Source organism: Centropristis striata, chromosome 22 (genome assembly GCF_030273125.1).
Source record: "Centropristis striata isolate RG_2023a ecotype Rhode Island chromosome 22, C.striata_1.0, whole genome shotgun sequence".
NCBI classification, from domain to species: Eukaryota; Metazoa; Chordata; class Actinopteri; order Perciformes; family Serranidae; genus Centropristis; species Centropristis striata.
In genome coordinates, this window is record NC_081538.1 from 3,692,772 (window position 1) to 3,709,052 (window position 16,281).

General features: G+C 36.5%; 1 long non-coding RNA gene across 1 annotated transcript; it reads right to left on the reverse strand.

Annotated features, from left to right (window-relative positions):
* Positions 1 to 7,761: 7,761 nt before the first annotated feature.
* LOC131961051 (uncharacterized) lies at positions 7,762 to 9,880 on the reverse strand. Its single transcript, XR_009389823.1, has 4 exons — positions 9,631 to 9,880; positions 8,873 to 8,926; positions 8,702 to 8,752; positions 7,762 to 8,187 (listed from the first exon to the last, which is right to left on the reverse strand). It is a non-coding gene; the product is annotated as an uncharacterized LOC131961051 (long non-coding RNA).
* Between the last annotated feature and the right edge of the window lie 6,401 nt (positions 9,881 to 16,281).

Sequence of the window (16,281 nt, forward strand, 5' to 3'; positions counted from 1 at the left end):
AAAAAAAAATTCACCTCTACCACCTCTATGCAGAAAGTTAGTAACATCAAAAACAAATGCAAACTGGGTGTATGGGAATATAATAATAATAATAATAATAATAATATTAATAATAATAATAGTAATAATAATAATAATAATAATACCTTTTACTTTAAAAACGCTTTTCAGAGTACTCAAAGACAAAGTAAAGTAAAAAAAAATATTAACACAAATTTAAAAAACACATTAAATTTCACACATAAAATACAATAAAAGACAAAATTATTTAAAGCAGTCACACATTAAAATCAGTGGGCTAAATCATGCTATAACAGAGTTAAATCATATTTGAAAGACTTTTACTGAAACTTCGGTAAGGCTTTATATTAAGGTCCTTGTAATAACCATTAATTAACAAGTAATAAGGCCCTTGTAAGTCCTTTCAAGATGCTTATTAACATTATTGTGTGTTTATAAGCTTATATAAGTGTTAATAATGGCATTACAAACACCCATGACCCACCCATTATGTCTTTGCCATGCCTTTATTAATCTTATTTTGTTTGCTTATTGATATTAAAATATACTTTATTGCTCATCTATTATAAGTGAACTATGCTTTTTGCAACTACCGGATCTAAAGCGAGAACAATGCCTTATTACTTGTTAATTAATGGTTATTAAGGACCTTATTATAAAGCGTTACCGAAACTTCATATGGGAAACTTGACTAAACATGATGCAAAGTGTATTGAATCGAAGTATTTAGCCCCATAAAAATCATATAATAAGCTCATTCAAATCATTTGTGCTTTCTTACGTGAGGTCCCAGTGTTCCTCGGGGTCCAGGAGCTCCAGGCGATCCATTCTTCCCTCTTTTCCCTCGTTCACCCTGCATCAACACATAAAACATGTTAGATCTCCTTTAAAATCCAACAGCATATCCTGGCTGCCCATTTCTGTGTTCAGTTTATGCTTTCACTGCTTAAATTGAGCTAAATGGCAATTTATAAGTTAATAGATGATGATGTACCTCTCTGCCCGGCTCTCCTGGGTCCCCTGGGGGCCCCCTAACGCCTGAGGACCCCTGCATGCCTGGGTTACCACGGATACCCTGGATGCCCTGAGCACCATGAGGCCCCGGCTCACCTGGTTCACCCTGAGGTACAGAAAAAAGAACATGAAAGACAAAGATAAAGACAAATGAAATGTTTCGGGAGACAAACACACAGTTAAAGGTCACTTGTTTCATGTTATTTAATTATCCGGCTCTTCTATTACTTTTGAATAATTGCTTTTGAATAAAGTCTTTATCAGTTTATATGTTCAAACACAATTTTAAACGAGTGAGTGAGTCACTGAGCCAATTACATTTGCGAAATTAAAACCACTATGAGGAACAAAATCAATCAGAGGGAATGAGATGGAAAAGACTGTGGGGATTAATTGATTTAGCCGGGATTTAATAAATGACAGATTGTTTTTCCTTGAAATTTTACCTTATGTCCCGGAGCACCAGCCTGGCCTTCTGGACCCCTGTACCCGATGCCCGGCTCTCCCTAAAAAAACCCAAAAAGGATCAAGTCTGTAATGTGTTTTACCGCCATTCCTTCAAAATCAAAGTCAAGTCCCAGCTTTTATTGTGAAGAAACAAAACCAACCTGTTCTCACAGGAATCCGTGAAATAGCCACGGATTTGCTTAACTCAAAATCCGTGGAATAGCCACGGAATCACTCAAATTTCCGTGAAACTGACACGGATTTTGCTACAATGCAAGTTAATGACAGTCATATCCCGTGGCTATTCCAACATACAAAGTGATTATGTACATTCACTGAGTGAATATTTAGAAAATAAAACATATATTTCTCAATAGAAATGTGATCAAAATCCATTTTTATGCAGAAACTAAGTCAAAATATAGATTTTTTCACTAAAAATGAGAGAACTGTCCGCCATGTTTTTTGTTCTGACCGCCGGGACCTTGAAAGTCACGTGACTTGGAACAAACCAATAGGAACAAATATCCATGGAATAGCCACGGGATATGACTGTCATTAACTTGCATTGTAGCGAAATCCGTGTCAGTTTCACGGATTCCTGTGAGACCAGGTTCAACAAAACAGTTATGTAAATAAAAGCTTATGAATATTTACCTTTTGTCCCTTTTCACCAATTTCCCCCTGAAAAGTGAACAAAAACAGCACTTTTGAGTGAAAAAGTTGCTTTTTTTATGAGCCAAAATAAAATAAAAAAACACACAGAGGGATTTGGAATACACACACACACACACACACACACACACATATACATAAGAATAAGCAGACTTGTCAGCATGTTTAACAAGGGGAATTATTAATGTCTGCTTTAATCTACTGTCTCCCAGTCAAACAGAAATAGAGCAGAGGATGACATCAAAGGCCTGGACTCGACCGGCTTCACTGACAGGCGAGACGGGAGAGAAGTTCTCCCTCAGCTCTGATGTCATTTACTGATGCACTGTGGGTAGGCGGGGAGAGCAGCGATGATATTTTTATGAACTGGTGGCACATTTCGTGTGGTGACTGTCATTGTTGCTCTGCGATCGCAGGATGATGATAATGATGTTTCCATTAGGTTTAATCAGTGAGATGATTTCTGTGAGTGAGTAAATCCTCAGTAAGTGAAAAAGGACACTGTGTGTTTCAGTTTAAAAGTTCACCCAGATGACAAAACATATTTTCTCACTCACTTGTAGTAGAGAGCTGATTTTATGTGTTCATGCGTCAGTTGCATGTACTACAGCCATGTTTTTTGCAGTGAATTCTAAGCTGATTTCTAAGCCAAATTTGAGATTAACTTGTCATATTTTTTACAAGTTCACATAGTTCAACAAATAATCTTTTTATAACAGTTAATACAACAAGATACGGATACTTTTTAGCTGTTTTGCCTAGTCTTTTGTTTTGCATCTTTTTGCATCTTTTTTGTCATTTTGTGTCTCATCATAGTTGTTTTCTCATTTTGATGTAATATTGTATCTCATTGTCGTAGTTTTGGATCTGCTTTATGTAATTTTGTGTTTTTTAATGGACCTTTTGTTTCTCTTTCTGGTCATTTTGTGACTTTTTGAAGTCATTATCATCTCTTTGTGGTTGTTTTGTGTCACACTGCAGCTGTTTTATTTTTCTTTGTGAGTTGTCTCTGTTTTGTAGTCTTTTTATGTTTCTCTGTGGTCATTTTGAGTCCCTCTTCATTCATCTTTTCGTGATTTTGTGTCTCTTTGGGGTCATTTTCTGTCTCTTGCAGGTAATTTTTGGCATCTTTGTAGTTTTTTTTGTCTCCTTAAGATAATTTGTCTTCTGTGTCTTCTTTGGTCACTTTGTCTCTTTTTCTGGTCATCCTTGTAGTCATTTGTGTCTCTTTGCAGCTGTTTTGCATATCTTTGGAAGACTCTCCGTGTTGAATTATTGTGGAATTAATTTCAGTTGGACAAGACCAGTCTGTGAATTTGCGTTCGTCTGGTCTTAAGAGCATAAAAAAGGTGTGCACATGGAACAGACCCAACACGCATAAAATAACTTAGTACCATTTTATAAATTAAATGATTTTAATATGTTTTTAATATGTTAATTTTTGTCTGTTCAATGTGAGACACTTGATGCCTGTAATTTCTTTGTTCATGCTGCATTTCATGTCTGAAAGGTGCTATACAAATAAAGTGTATTATTATGATTATTATAAAGTAGACAGTCCATTAACATGGAACATTTACCCTCACAAATTAAACATTTCTAACTGTGTCTTTAGCTTTACAAGAGTAATCATGTTTAATACAGTTTTAATCTTTGAGTTACCTTTTGTCCTGTTATTCCATTCTCACCTGGTTGTCCCTGTTGCATAAGAAATCATTGCATAATTAAAGTGCACATTTATTTTACCCACTTTTGAAAACACAACTAGAGAGTTTTATAATGGTGAGCGTGTTGTGTTATGTTACTTTGTGTCTTTACCTTCAGGAGGAAATACTCTGGCGGGTACGGGTATGGCTGTCCTGTTTCTTCATCATACCCCCCCTGTCTTCGTCTCTCCATCTCGGCCCTCCTCATCTCCCACTCCTCCCTCTCCCTCTCCACGTCTCTCTCCACCTCCTCCTCTGTCCTCTCCCTCTCCAGCTCTTCCTCCCTCTCCTTATTTTCTCTCTCCCTCTCCAGCTCTTTCTCCCTTTCTGTATTTTTTCTCTCCAGCTCCAGCTCGGCCTCCCTCTCCTTCTCCTTCTCCAGCTCCTCTCTCTCTCTCTCCATCTCCAGCCTCGCCCTCTCTCTCTCCTTCTCCAGGTCGTCTTCCTCTCCTCCCCTCTCTCGATCCACGTCCTCCTCTGTCTCCCAGTCGTAGTCTCCGCTCCTCTCCTCCTCCTCGTAGACCGGATCAGGGCCCGTTTCTGCATACACATCTGTCTCGACTTCTTTCTCTTGTTCTGTTTCCCACTCCTCCACTTCTATCTCTTCGGTTGGTTCCACTCCTCCACCTTGTGTCCTCTCCTTCCTTCCTTGCCTCTGCTTCCTGGTACGTGTTTGAGCATCATGATTTTCTTGCTTTTTCTGCTAAACAAACAACATTTATAACAAAAACCAATGTATACAGACGTGCATCTTAATTTGAAATAACACTTTTGTTTTGTAGAGACATACGTTCCAGCTGTGGTAACCCTGAGCTCCAGAGGACAGACGCTGAAATTAAAACAAAGAGGCGATCTCATATATAAACAGACATTATGAATTACATTTTGTTACTTTATGTACTTCATGTATGAAATTTTAATTTCTACAACGAGAAAAAATTACTTTCTGTGCCTCCTGGAAACGACTTCTTCCACCTGGGGCACCTGGCATGAACACCTAAAATATAGAAATTATTACTATTAGGCTTTTTTTTAGGTTTTATTTTATTTGCACAGTTAGAATTACATAAAATGACAAAGATAACATATAATGTAAAGTGCAGGGAGAGGCAGAAAACCCAGATGGGCTTATTTAAAGCCTCCACCTAAAATTTCATAGTTATTAGAAAGTAATAAACTGATAATAGAAAAAACAAATGTACAACATCAACAAGTTATAATGACAATAACAAAAACAATTAAAAACAAAAATGAACATGTTAAAAAAGTGTATTTGTGTATGAACTAGAATTTCAAAACAGCAGTTAAATGAGCTTTCAGACATCTTTTGAAGCATTTTACAGAGATGGAGTCCTTTGCCAGATGGGAAAAGGTATTCCACAATTTGGTCCCTAAATTGAACAATAAATTGACCTCTGCATGTCAGAAATCTTGGAGGATGAAGATCTAAAGATTGACGCGTTGAATAAGAGTGAATCTGAGAATTACATTAAAAATAAGTCTTAAAGTGCTTTGGAAAGTTTTCATGATCTGAATATACCTTAAAAATAAAAACACATTTGAGAAATATTGATGTCATGATCAGTAAATATCTGGAGTTTCTGAAAGAGGGCTACAGATGAAACATGTGACTCAGATCGGGTTGCCATCCTAACAAAACGTTTCTGAAGAACCAAAATTCTATGGAGTGTAGTAGGAAAGGTGCTTGCCCAAACTATATTACAATATGAAAGATTTGGATAAATTAAACTATAATAAAGTGTATGAAGACAGTTTGTAGTTACCAAATTACTAATCCTCTTAATTATACCAATAGATTTGCTTATTTTTTTGCTAACCCAGTTTTACCATTTTTATTGTCATGAATATGTCTTTTGTAAAACCTGTTGACACTCACCATGGAGTCAGGCCAGTGGACGCTTCTCTTCACCCTGATTCGGGATCGAGGAACCTGTCAAGCCCCCCAAAACTTCTCATGAGCAAATTAAAGAAAACATATAGATGCTACTCGTCAAAAAGCTTCAGTCATTGGTCCATTATGAGACAATGAACCCCTGGACAGACATGCAAAAGGCCCCACCACTTCTACACAGGAAAAAGACACTTTGTAGCTGTTTTGCCTATTTTTTTGTTATGCATCTCTCTCTTTTTGTTGTTGTTGTTCTGTGTCTCGTTGTGTCTGTGTCTGTTTGAGGTAATATTGTATCTCATTGTAGTAGTTTTGGATCTGTTTGATGTCATTTTGTGTCTGTTTATGGTCGTTTTGTTAGTCTTTCTGGTCATGTGACTTTTTGAATTCATTTGCATCTCCTTGTGTCTCTTTGCAGCTGTTAGCATTAGCATTAGCTGTTTGCATTTCTTATTATTCTGTGTCTCTTTGCAGTTGTTTTTCACCTTTTTGTGATTGTTTGGTCTCATTATAGATGTTTTGTGTTTATTTGTTGCCATTTTAAGTCTCTTCGTGGTTGGTTTGTGTTTCTTTGCAGCTGTTGTGCATTCCTTTGAAGTTTGTTATTCATCTTTTCATGATTTTGTGTCTCAATTGAAGTAATTTTCTGTCTCTTTTAGGCAATTTTTGGCTTTTTTGTAGTAGCAGTTTTGTGTCTTGGTGTTTTTTTTGTCATTTAACTTCTAGTAGTATTAATTTGAATCACTTAAAGGTTGTTTTGTGTCTCTTTTCAGCTGTTTTGCATTTCTTTGGAGTTGTCCTTCATCTTTTCATAGTTTTGTGTCTCTTTGAGGTAATTTTCTGTCTCTTTAAGGCTATTTTTGTAGTCGTAGATTTGTGTCTTTTTTGCCTTTTTGTCTATTTTCTGGTCATTCTTGTGGTTATTTGAGTCTCTGCAAGGTTATTCTGTGTCTCTTTGCAGTTCTTTGCATCTTTTTGTGATTGTTTGGTCTCATTGTAGATGTTTTATGTTTATTTGTTGCCATTTTAAGTCTCTTCCTGGTTGTTATGTGTCTCTTTGAGTGACATTTACCAGCTGAAGGCCGGGGGAGCCCTGGGCCTGTGCCCGGTTGGCCCATTTTGCAGCCCAATCCATCCATGGGAGCAACAATGTGTGTGCTTTGATGCATAATGGTACACATGTAAGAAAGAAAGACACAGATTTGCTTAGAAAGTTATTTCAACATGTTTTACTGAAGGATACATGCACAGAGAGGTTAAAAACAGACAAAACAAAAATTTCACCAGTGAAAAGAGTGTTTGATCTGAACACAGATATGCTTATAGTACAACTACATTCTGAATAATATCATTGGTGTTCAAAGGCATTTGGTGAACAAAAACAACATATTTTCTATGTTTCAATAAATAAAGTTTCAGTACAACTCATCAAAAGGAAATATGTATTGAAATTGTTGGCACAAAACAACATGGTCTCACAGAAATCCGTGAAATAGCCACGGATTTCGCTTAACTCAAAATCCGTGGAATAGCCACGGAATCGCTCAAATTTCCGTGAAACTGATACGGATTTCGCTACAATGCAAGTTAATGATATGAATGTCATATCCCGTGGCTATTCCAACATACAAAGTGATTATGTACATTCACTGAGTGAATATTTAGAAAATAAAACATATATTTCTCGATAGAAATGTGATCAAAATCCATTTTTATGCAGAAACTAAGTCAAAATATTGATTTTTTTCACTAAAAATGAGATAACTGTCCGCCATGTTTTTTGTTCTGACCGCCGGGACCTTGAAAGTCATGTGACTTGGAACAAACCAATAGGAAAAAATATCAATGTGATGGCCACGGGATATGACTGCCTTTAACTTGCATTGTAGCGAAATCCGTGTCAGTTTCACGGAAATTTGAGCGACTCCGTGGCTATTCCACGGATTTTGAGTTAAGCGAAATCCGTGGCTATTTCACGTGAGTTCTGTGAGACCAGGTTCCACAAAATGTATATTTTATCTAATGTGATATTTGTTACAGAGGAATATTTGTCTTAATAAATAATGTAAGAGTTGAAGACAAGGCTACACTGGGGTTTACAATGAACAAAGTGAAGAATGAAAATAACCCGGACACGAGGAAACAACTCTGATACTTTAACAGCTGTGCCTGATTTCTAACAGAGCTCCACTCAAAACAAAAAGCCCTTGGACATGATATGAACTTTGGCCATAGGTTTGGGTGAGTGACATCGTCTCTGTGTGGAAAGAAGTCCTCCCTCATGAAACGTGGGTCAGGTTCAGGGCTCCTCACCAGCAAAACAGTTCAGTTTATTCACACGCTCCATGTAGTGTGTGCTTTCTTATGAATGCTTAACACCCTATCGTCACAGTCTCTTGGGACTTAAGAGATGTCCTGTTTAAAAAAAAAATAAGAGAAAGAAAGTATTAAAAGTAACTCTCTGGAATTGTTTCTTTGCCAGTAAATAGTTTCGAACTAGGCTACAATTTCAGGCAAGCTGCAAAGAAATCATGCTCAAAGCATGCTGCTCAGAAATGCTCTCGTGTCTCATGCTCTGAATGTCTATCATGGTATATTTTCATTCACACTGTACTCACGTTATATAAATATATGTTTTTTCCACTGGTGAAATTTTCATAGTAAGTGGAAAGAAGAGAGGGTCTTGAGATAGGATGCCGAGTGCTTATTATTTAGATAATAATAAGGGTTTATTTATGGAATATATTGTGAGAATAGGGAGAAATTGAGAATGTAGCAAGTAATTCATTGTTTCAAGCACTTTTCCATCACTTTCAGGCATCTTGTGTTAGGTGTAAATAAAATAGATTTGCATTCAAGGGCATGCAAGGGTTGTTCAGAAACATTCAGTTAAGATTCAAGCATTTCAAATCAAATCAAAGCTCTCTACCTTGTCTGGCTCTTCTGTTGTGATGGGAGGAGTGGGAAGTGACACTTCATCCTGGTCATAGCAATAAAGGATAGATAAGATAAGAATGTGACAGTGAGTGAAAACGCTGCTTCAGAAGTGAAGCACAGGGTTTATTAACGTGACACCAACAAGGCCAGCTGCGGCCCGTACCTTTTCTATATCGCCAGCGGGTTCAGATCGTGACTCTGTGGTTGTTAAGACAACCTGGAGGAATACATTTTAAAAAAAGTCAAACAGGGAGGGGTTATAGAAGCATAATATACACTACCGGTCAAAAGTTTGGACACACACCTTCTCATTCAATGCGTTTTCTTTATTTTCATGACTATTTACATTGTAGATTCATCAAAACTATGAATGAACACATGTGGAATTATGTACTTAACAAAACATGTCTTGTATTTTAGATTCCTCAAAGTAACCACCCTTTGCTTACTAGAATATAAGACATGTTTTCAGTTATTTCACACTTTTTTGTTAAGTACATAATTCCACATGTGTTCATTCATAGTTTTGATGAATCTACAATGTAAATAGTCATGAAAATGTGTCTGTTTTTTCTGTGGTTATAGCAAAAATGTTTACTATATAAACTGTGCTCTTACTGAACACCAGACTGAGTGGATGTGCCAATAAAGAATAACAATAAACAATAAAGAATCCATATATCAGTGTAAAAACAGTTTCAGCCTGTATCTCTACTACTGTGGTGACGGAGAATGGAGGTACATTTTTGGTGATGTATGGACAATTATTCAATATTACCTATTGGGATGAAGGATTCACTTTATTTTTTGGTTGTTATGTGTGTGTTCAAAAAGTTAGCAATACTGTAAGACAATATGTAAGAAATAATGTAAAAATTAAAGAAACCATTGTTGCGTTTGATAAATGAAGTGTTGTTTCACCTGTTCCTGTATTTGTCTGTCTGTAGAGGAGCTTAGAGGAAGACTGGAGGTTCCCGCCGATGTTTCTAACTGGGCAGGACTGTGTGTGGGTAACTGTTCCTTCTACAAAGATGAGAAACAGCATAAATATGTTATTATTCTTCATAACTGAGCTCAGCTGCCTCTGCTTCCTTTCTATCAGAGCACAGTCTTGCAACAGTGAATTACTTTTTGTTATCATCTGGGCTACAGAATTATTAATGCTCCACCTTTTTATCCACTGGATGCCGGTTGTTAAGCTGCACATGATTAAAAAAAAACAACAACATAGAAATAAATCATAATGTTTTTACCCAAATCCTGCTGAAACAGATGCTGTTTGAAGCAAATTTACCTGTGTGTTGTCTTCGCTCTCTGGAGATGCTGAAGGGTCGTCTGGGGAAAGTTCTTCCTGTTTAGAAACAAAAAAATAATAATTGCATTACAACTTTTAAACACCTACGGACACTCCGGTGGATGATGTGCACAGCAGATGCAGTGGGCTGTAATGAAAGTAATTTATTCTTAATGATTAATTCAGGTAGTGAAAATTTTATGATTTTGTGTCTCAATTGAAGTTATTTTCTGTCTCTTTTAGGCAATTTTTGGCTTTCTTGTAGTAGCAGTTTTGTGTCTTGGTGGTTTTTTTGTCTCTTATTTTCAGTCATTTAACTTCTAGTAGTAGTAATTTGAATCACTTAAAGGTGGTTTTGTGTCTCTTTTCAGCTGTTTTGCACTTCTTTGTAGTTGTCCTTCGTCTGTTCATAGTTTTTTGTCTCTTTGAGGTAACTTTCTGCCTTTTTAAGGCTATTTTTGTAGTAGTAGATTTGTGTCTTTTTTGCCTTTTTGTCTATTTTCTGGTCATTCTTGTGGTTGTTTGAGTCTCTGCAAAGTTATTCTGTGTCTCATAGAAATAAATCATAATGTTTTTACCCAACCCTGCTGAAACAGATGCTGTTTGAAGCAAATTTACCTGCGTGTTGTCTTCGCTCTCCGGAGATGCTGAAGGGTCGTCTGGGGAAAGTTCTTCCTGTTTAGAAACAAAAAAAATAATAATTGCATTACAACTTTTAAACACCTACGGACACTCTGGTGGATGATGTGCACAGCAGATGCAGTGGGCTGTAATGAAAGTAATTTATTCTTAATGATTAATTCAGGTAGTGGGTGTGTCATTAATCAACTCTCTGCAGCGTTTAGTGTGGGCACACATGAGACGCTGCTATTAAAAGAAGAAACTATTTGATTATGGTTTTGACAGGTCTGTTAGCAAGGAGCCACCCACCACGACAACGCTCCAAATCTGTAACAACCCCATGTCATCAATCATCACTTTAAACTAAAGTTTCCCACAGTTCATGAATTAGTCATTCACCGCCACAGCTGCCTACCTCGTATTCATAAGTGTATTCTTCGCCGTTATAAAACTCCTCCTCCTCTTCTTCTTTTTCTTCTTCTTCTTCGTATTCTTGCTTGTTCTCATCACTTGTCTTTAGACAAAGGAGAAGTGACAATAATTATGGGAAGATACTGTTACACATCATAATTTATCATTTGTGTCAATGGCTGGAAGACCACAATGCCAAGCGACTACAAAAGAAGCCATTAAACAAATCTGTTCATCAATATAATATGAAGCACATGGAGGTTTAGACACATGCATGCTTTTAGACTTTATATCTGCACCATTTAAACCCGTTAATTCTGTTGTTATATTTTTAAAAAAATGTTAGTTTATTATGATTACTTTTATGAGGTTTTAGTACTTAAACCATAAGAACCCAGACCCAGTTATCCTTAAAAGATGTGTTCTATAAGTGACACATTTCTGATGTTTTTTAAAGAAAATACTACCCCTAAATGTCAAATATCTGTGATGTGACATATATGTTACATTGTGCTTTTATGGTATTTATGTTTATGATAGTTCTTATTTTAAAAATGGAAAAAAACTACACACATTTTCTGCTTACAGAGACACAAATTTGCCTTTTTCTTTTGCATCTCCATAACTGATATCAAAATTTTTACTTTAATTTGTTCAGGAAATATGGTCAGAACAAGTTAAATGCAATACAGGACACCCTGTTAATGGATTTGAATTGTTAAATGGGTTTAAACTTAGCCTTGTAACAAAAAATAAGCTTTTTGAAAATTTTCACATTTCTGTTTCCAGTAACACCCACATTTTGGAGAAGTCACTTCTTGTCAAAGTCACATAACCACCACACCAGGGTGTTGAGTATGTGTCGCTTAGGGATTTAATGAGTTAAGGTGAAGCATAAAACTGAATATGAGAGATTATAGAAGATTTAAAGTTTGTTACATGGGTGTCACCATGGGTTCTTATGGGTTAAGCTGTTATTTCTACACAATTTATGTTATGTTAATGGGATGTTAGCGACAGCCAGTGTCAGATTTAGATTCTGCAGCGTGAGATGGTTGTGTTAGTTGGGTTTTATGTCGTTTTAGTTGGGGGCAAAAGTGAGGTTTAGTTTTCAGGTTTAGTTTGGACCCCTTCAAGGACATTTACCAGGCGTTGTCTCTGCCTCTTATGCCGTCCTTTATTTCCTTTGCCCTGGTTAAGAAGTTCACAGTCAGAGAGAGAAGAGATAAAGGTTTCTCATGCTTCAGACGTTGATGATCAAAAGTATGAAACTACAGGTTGATACTGTAGGTTGAGGGAGATATTCAAGAGGGGAATAGGTAGTTAATTATTATCAAACATTAATACAACACCTTTATATTAAGATACTTAGGAGCCCTTTGTGTTAAAGTTATCAAACGGTTTAGACCTATTTGTTTAGGATCACACTGACAGTTTTGCATGTTTCAGCCCATTTATTACAAATCAAATCAACTTTGAGGGATTACATACATTAATTAGACCAGAGGTTTTAAAAGTATGAGGGGGGCTCCAAAGAGTTTCGGGATAGGTTCAGTGATTGGAATATAAGATATAAGATTAGTTAAGAGGATCACATGGGGTAACTGAGTATTGTTCAAAGATAAAGTAGTGTTTTAGGGAATTTTACTGTTTTTCCACTCTCCCAGAGTCAGAAACTAATAAATTCCTTAGGACAGACTGTTTTTTTCAACAAGATCACAAACATAAAAGACAGAATAGGTCATTTGTCAATAACACCCATAACAACCAATATGAGCAGTCAAGAGCGGAGCGTTCTTAAAATAGTGCAAACATTATATTAATTGTTGTAAAAAAAGGCTGCAGTTTCGTTGAATTTAGTCTACAAAACCACTGATCTAGGTTTAGGGCAAAAAAAATTCCTGGTAAGGCTTTAAAAAAGGCAGACAGTAAATAAATGTACGTAAAAGTACATTACTGGAAGGTAAGTAGTTACAAGGGCAAAAAAGTTACGTAAAAACGTGATGCACAAAATGTGAGGCAACTGAAGTTCTGTGATGTTTGAATCACATCTTTTACTTTTGTTTTCACATGGGGAAAAAAATGAGCGAATAAGAACAATAATTGGAGATTTTTAAACGTCTACTTCTCCGGCATAATTTCACCTAGAGACTCCATTTAAACTTTAAACAGTAGACACAAGTCTTGTGTATCGGTGTATTAATCCACGTTTCGATAGGTCATATAGTTTTTTATCAATCCCTGTTCAATGACCATGATCATTTCTGGAGAAATTCTGAGATTATAATGGGTGTGTATTGCACGGAATGTTCGTGTGACAGTGTGTGACATCATCGCCAGAGTGTAGAGGGAGAGAAAAAACTGTCAAAAAATAAATTTGAAAACTGCGCTCCAGGCCGCAAATTCCACTCTACAGAAATAATTTATACATAGAAACGTAGGAAAATTAGTCTTCTCCCTCACATTTTGAGGTTAAAGGGCATAGTTTGAAATCTCTGTAGAATCTCATCATAGTGTACACACACCGGCAGTAGCCCCCGTGGCCCTTTCAGAATTTCCCCAGAGGAAATTTTCTAGTTCATCATTACTATGGCCACTAGAGGTAAGTCTAAAACGTTAATATGGGTTGTATTTTGGTGTTTTTAAGAGAAGACTAGTCTGTCTTGTTTGTTGTTGTTGTCAAAAGCTATATAAGGTGATTTTACCTCAATTGTTGAGTGTCTGTGGGGTCAAATATGAATCATGATCCCAAAGGCATCCAGGAATTGACTGAAACTTAGCTAGTAAATGAAAAATGGTTGCAGGGAAGACTTTCTCTGTCTGAGGAGACCCACAGTCTGAGACTTTGAAAACCCCTGGATTAGACGACTGCAGAGCCTGTTCAAAAGCTCAACAGCTCATCCAAACAGCTTCACACTCCACTCTCCTCTTCCTTGAGTCCTCAGCAAACACTTGCCAAGAGTGAAGCCGATCGGATGAAAGGTTGTTGAGAAAAGTGAAGGACAGACGGACAGAGACTCCTTCCAAGCACATTTGATTTACCTGTAATATAGATAAATAAAATTTCCTTGATGTCCTTTCTTCCAGGAAGCCACTGACAGTATTTGCGGACAGAATTTTTCACAAAATTGTTGAAAGTAGTCTATTTTCAGACTTTAGTGGCATTAATTGAAATCAGTAAATACTTGGAAGGTAGGCACGGTGAGCTAAAACATGCAACACTAGTATGCTCCTTTAATTATATACATTTAAGTTATCAAAGATCAATCAGAAAACATAATTACAGCTTGTTAAAAATGACCGGAGAGTGTTTTATGTTGAATATAATGAAACAATACTCATGCGTGTTTTTGATCAGTCAGGAGAAAACCGATTAGATGTCCGTGGACGCTTTACCTTCCCACGTTCCCTATTCTTCTTCTTTTGTCCCGCGTTCTTCTTCAGGGAGTCTTCCTGAGTGAGGAGAACCGTCTCCGCCACCGTTTCTGGTAAACCTGAAACCGTCTGACATGGAGTTTAACATCAATGAGAGAAAACACAAACTGTGTCTCCTTTGCAAATCAGGGTGCGCATTCGCCTTGACTCGGTTGTGAGGTGCTGAGTTTGTTTGCTTTTTTGTTGTTTTTTTTGGTTTTGTTTGGTTGTTGTTGTTTTTCTCTTTTGTTTTGTTTTGTCTGGTTTTGTTTGTCAATTTACTTGTGTTATGTGGAATATGTGAAATGTGATGTATCTTTTTTTATGAGAAATGTAACTTTGTGATCATGTTCCACTGCTGTCTATAAATGTGTAAAATTCAGTAAAAATATTGTGGAAAAAAAAAACTGTGTCTCCTTGAGGTTTTCAATACTTTTTACTGAAAACTAACTAACTTTTTTTCCTCACATCATGTTGAGGTATGACACATGTTTGAGATCACAATAATTATCGACATAATGAATTTTGTTTTACAGGATCATTTTTATGTCAGGAATGCACGACACCAAGATCCTGCTGTGTTCACATTTAGAAACTGCCAGTCGTGAATATGTACAATGAGCTTAAACTACGTCAATTTATGAACATGTTTAATGAACTCAGCATGTGTTCTGCAGTTTAGGATATCGTAAAACGTGCTTACCTCCTGGCTCGTAGTAGAATTGAAAGTAGAATTGACAACAGTCAGATTCATTTTGAGTGAAGATATTGTGTCACTGTCCCCGACTACTTTCTCTTTCGCTCTGGAGCCTTTTAACTTGGTGACAGTCCTGTCGAGCTCCAGCTCTCTGTCCAGAGTGGTAATGGACCATAGAGTCGGACCCTCAGCGGTTTCATTTAAAGGGTCCTTCACAATAAAAGACAGAGTTAGTGGAAGTGAGAGAATAAGCAGTTTTGGACTAGTAACATTTAGCAGCCCGGTATCACAACTCATCAGATGCTTCATCAAGGCACAAGGCACCCTTTAGCATTTAGAAGGTGAAAATCTGAGTGTAATGTTAAAGGTTTCTTCGGTAACGCTTTATATTAAGGTCCTTGTAATAACCATTAATTAACAAGTAATAAGGCCCTTGTAAGTCCTTACAAGATGCTTATTAACATTATTATGTGTTTATAAGCTTATATAAGTGTTAATAATGGCATTACAAACACCCATGACCCACCCATTATGTCTTTGCCATGCCTTTATTAATCTTATTTTGTTTGCTTATTGATATTAAAATATACTTTATTGCTCATCTATTATAAGTTAACTATAAGTTAACTATGCTTTTTGCAACTAGCGGATCTAAAGCGAGAACAATGCCTTATTACTTGTTAATTAATGGTTATTAAGGACCTTATTATAAAGCGTTACCGATTCTTTTATACAATTTAAATGTTCTTTGTAATGTGTTGCATGATGAGTCACAATAAAGTTGTACAAGTTTGGCCAGAGTTTAATCAATCAAGGCACCTTGTTCCCTGTTTTTCTGTCTATTAACACTCATATTAAGTCTTCCGGATTTTAACATTTTAAAAAAATCTGAGGAGAAGGGGTTATAAACTACTTGTTCCTGAAACATTTTTTTGTTTCAGGAATTTTCTGTCAGTCACTATTTCAAATAAAGATACAATTCAGCACATTACGAAAGTTTTTAGCCTATTCAGGACTCAATACTGAGTTTTTGAGGTCACTTACAACTGTCAAAGACTTGTAAAGCTGTCCATCTAAATCAGCGTCCTCAATGGTGTCCAACTCTTTCAGCGGCTGGCTGGTGAGGTCAAACTTC